Here is a 4,647-nt window from a genome sequence, read left to right on the forward strand (position 1 = left end):
GGCAGGACATGTTCTGAGGCATCAAGGGATCACCAATTTAGTATTGGAGGGCAGCAATCGTAGAGGGAGACCAAGAGATGACTACACTACGCAGATTCAGAAGGATGTAGGTTGCAGTGGGTACTGGAGACAAAGCGTTTTCGACACTATAACTAACACTCATTCGACAGTGATTCGATAGGATACCGAACTCTCGTTGGCGTGTTGACATCCAGAGTAGCCGGATGAAAAATAGTGGCTGTGGGATAGAAACACGTCAGTGCTCACAATCCACATCCGCAGAAACTACGGAAATTTCGCGTGTGAACATCTTCATTTTGCATCAGTTCATCAGGTCAGTTACCGGACATGCCATAACAAACTAGGAGTTGTAAGCTACCCAAGACTTGACGCTAGTAATATTCTGTCTTTTACTGTACGTATCCTTGTTTCACCGTTCCGTCCTTAAAACAACAAGGTGAAGCATCTTGAATCTTGTGCAAAAGGACAAAGTTAGGATCCAATATGCGCAGGTGCCAAAGGCATCGGTCGTCGTTAGTCGTGTCCCACATAGTGTTTCCCCACGACACGTGCTGAGCGCGCCGAGTGCGATGAGAGGCAGCCTTGTGCAGCAGAAAGAGCCTTTGTGTCCTGCCGTTGCCACCACTTCGCGCCTCAGACAGGTGAGATTTACGGCGAACGCCAGGTAACGCTATACCAGCACTGCTACTGCTGCTGTCTCGTCGTCGCACTTCTCTCGTCTTGCGTCAGGGTGGTGTGTTCCTTTATTACTCTTTCCTCTCAGCGTACAACGTAACACCGAGAGAATTACCTTGTGAGATGGAAGGCTAGCCAAACACCAGATCGATCCGTACACTCAATTCCAAGGTTATGTTAGACTGAGTTTTATAATCTGACATTACCATGTCTTCATACACTGCCGGCAATCGACAGACATATGTAAACAGGCAGTGGGCAACGCCTATATAAGACGACGAGTGTCTGGCGCAGTTGTTAGATCGGTTACTGCTGCTACAATGGCACATTATCAAGATGTGAGTTTCAGCGTGGTGTTATAGTCGGTGCACGAGCCGTGGGCACAGCATCAACGAGGTAGTAGCGATGAAGTGGGGATTTTAGTGTATGACCATTTTGCGACTGTACCGTGAATATCAGGGATCCGGTGAACATCAAATCTTCGACATCGCTTCGGCCAGAAAAAGATCCTGCAAGAATGGGACCAACGACGACTGAAGAAAATCTTTCAACGTGACAGAAGCGCAACCCTTCCTCAAATTGCTGCAGATTTCATTGCTGGGCTATCAACAACTGTCAGCGTGCGAACCATTCAACGAAACATCATCGATGTGGGCTTTTGGGCTCCGAAAGCCCACTCGTGTACCCTTGATGACTGCACGACACAAAGCTTTACTCCTTGCCTAGGCCCGTCAACACCGACATTGGACTGTTGATGACTGGAAGCATGTTGCCTTGTCTGACGGGTCACGTTTCAAATTGTACCGAGCGGATGGACATGTACGGGTATGGAGAAATCCTCATGAATCCATGGACCATGCGTGTCAGTAGAGGCTGTTCAAACTGGTGGATGCTCTCTAATGGTGTTCGGCGTGTGCAGCTGGAGTGATAGTTGACCCCTGATACCTTTAGATACGACTCTGACAGGTGACACGTACGTAAGCATCCTATCTGTTTACCTGCATCCGTTCATGTTCATTGTGCATTCCGACGGACTTGGGCAATGTCAGCAGGACAGTGCGACGCCCCATACGTCAGAATTGCTACAGAGTGGCTTCAGGTACACTATTCTGAGTTTAAACACTTACACTGACCACCAAACTCCCCAGACATGAGCATTATTGAGCATATCTGGGATGCCTTGCAACGTGCTGTTGAGAAGAGATGTCCACCCCCTCGTACACTTCCGGATTTATGTACTGCCCTGCAGGATTCTTAGTGCGAATTCCTGCCAGCACTACTTCATACATTAGTCTCGTAAATGTCATGTTGCGGCACTTCTGCGTACTCGCGGGAACCATACACGATATTAGGCAGGTGGGACAGTTTCCTTAGCTCTTCAGTGGATTTTTCATTTGTTATTATTAGAACAATGAGAGCTCAGAAGCAGCGTACCGAGAGAAGTAGCACAGTGGTTAGCTTACTGGACTCAGAGTCTTGAGGACGATGTTTCAAATCCCTGTCCGACCAGGCATTTCCAGGTTTCCCAAAAATTCTCCAAATCGCTCCAGGCAAATGCCAGGATGATTCCTTCATAAGGGCACGGCGGATTTCCTCCCTTGCCTAACAATCGAATCTTGCGATCCATCTCTAGTGACCTCGATGTCGACGGTACGTTAAACCCTAACTTGTCTTCTTATCTTCCTTCCTTCCTACCTTACACACAGCGTTTGTAGAAAACGTTGTGAAAAAATGGAAATATCACATGAAAATTGTCGTTGGATTTCTTCTCGGTCGTGTTTGTGTCAGCGATGAAATTTGCTGAAGGTCGACCAAAACTGATGATTATTCAAAACAAAAAATGTGTTGTATGTAACGTGGTTGAGGAGAATGAGCATGCGGGTTACCATAACACAGAGGCGTCTGTAGGTATATAGAAGACTACAGTACATTCATCTTTGGAAGAATATGTATCTGCGAAAAACATTAGATTCCAGAAGATTACGCGCACTTTACACGAAGCTTAGTAACAGGCTCTCGTCGGCAGGTTTAAGGAAATATCCCAATAATTCGAGCGGGGAAATGCAGAATCTCTATACAACATTGTAACATTAGACGAAATTTGGTTATATTCGTACGAGCTGGGAACTATGTAAGATCAAAAGATAACTACAGAAGTGGTTCGCTTGCAAAACACAGGAAAAATGAAACTTCCTGACAGATTAAAACTGTGTGCCGAACCGAGACTCGAACTCGGGACCTTTGCCTTTCGCGGGCAAGTGCTCTACCAACTGAGCTACCCAGGCACGACTCACGCTCTGTCCTCACAGCTTTACTTCTGACAGTATCTCGCCTCCTACCTTCCAAACTTTACAGAAGCTCTCCTGCCTCTCGGTTCGGCAGACAGTTTTAATCTGTCAGGAAGTTTCATATCAGCGCACACTTCGCTGCAGAGTGAAAATCTCATTCTGGAAACATCTCCAAGGTTGTGGCTAAGCCATGTCTCCGCAATATCCTTTCTTTCAGGATTGCTAGTTCTGCAAGGTTAGCAGGAGAGCTCAGTTGGTCAGTCTGCGTTTGGCAGGGCAGCAGTGCGCACCGCGCTCGGCCGGCCACGCCGCTGCGCGCGCGGAGTGTTTTGTTTACATCGTCGTCACAGCGATTCTCAGTCGACCACGCTCTAATGGCCAACTCTTACAGGAAGAACACTCTTAAGTTCACCTTCTCAAATGAATACACTCGGCCCAAAGCACTGGCCGTCGAACGCTTCCTACGCGAAGACGTGAAGATCCCCCGTGACGAACTCATCGGCATACACCTATCGATCATTAGCTGCGTCGTTTATGTTAAGATGACTTCCGACGCTGCCTGCAACGAGATTATTCAAAGGACGCGACACGGACTAAAATTTCGGCACTCCGACGGAAACGTCGGGCCTGTGGATGTTGACCATGCAGGACTTGGCCTTCGGACGATCCGTGTATTCGAACTGCCTTTCGAGGTGATTGAAGATGAAGTAATCGCGGCGCTAAGCCCGTCCGGAAAAGTCCAGAGCCACGTAGCCCAGACATGGGCACAGTTCAGGACGTATCCGGTGCTTAATGGTGTGAGACAAGTCTGAATCGATCTCAAACGTCACGTTCCATCGTACATTTCTATCGGCGGCTGCCGTGCCATGGTCATTTACGACGGACAACCTCGAACATGTTCCGGTTGTGGCAAAGAAGGCCACGTCCGTAATGAATGCCTGCAACGCCGCATCACACAATTAAGGCCCGACGATACGAACACCGACAGAACCACGATCACCCTTCCCGTTACCTATGCGGCGACACTGAACGTCCAGGCCACACAAGGCGCCGTTCATGAGCGTCTCTCCTGTCCGATACCCCCGGAGACGTCCCAGCACCTTGACACCGACGATGCCGCCCGTGAACATGTCCAACAGACGGACACACCCACGCTAGAAGATCACAAGGATGCCAGTGAGAGTGTTCTGGGGAATGACGACCGCATCATAGCACCCGCGGCTTTTGTACGGGAACGACGTGAATCTCTTCCTTCCTCAGACACCGAAACTCATTGTTGAAAGCAGAAGTCGCCCAAACGACGAAAAAAAAAAATAACCGCCGCAAGACATCAGAATCGATCATTGAGCCCCTTCCACAGGACGAAGAGATGGCATATCACTCTGACGGAGAACATAATAACACTTTCTCCTCTGCCACGGAGACGCGTCATCCACAAGACGGTGAACCGTCCAACAGAGATCGTGTGCAAGCCCCGCGCTCAGACGCCATGGAACACAGCACGCCTGTTGTCACCGACGCAATTGAGCCGACTCGGCCAGCGGTGCCTCCTCTCGCCGATGTCAAACCTGTCGGACATTTTTCATGGGCGGATGACACGGATATCCCACCTCCATCTGATGAGCAAATGAGATCTGTTCCTCCGTTAGACCAACACTAAAGT

At 49.0% G+C, this 4,647-nt stretch overlaps 1 non-coding gene across 1 annotated transcript; it reads right to left on the reverse strand.

Annotated features, from left to right (window-relative positions):
* Positions 1 to 2,906: 2,906 nt before the first annotated feature.
* Positions 2,907 to 2,981, reverse strand: Trnas-cga (transfer RNA serine (anticodon CGA)). The gene has a single exon. It is a non-coding gene; the product is annotated as a tRNA-Ser (tRNA).
* Between the last annotated feature and the right edge of the window lie 1,666 nt (positions 2,982 to 4,647).

This window comes from Schistocerca gregaria, chromosome 1 (assembly GCF_023897955.1).
Source record: "Schistocerca gregaria isolate iqSchGreg1 chromosome 1, iqSchGreg1.2, whole genome shotgun sequence".
NCBI lineage: Eukaryota > Metazoa > Arthropoda > Insecta > Orthoptera > Acrididae > Schistocerca > Schistocerca gregaria.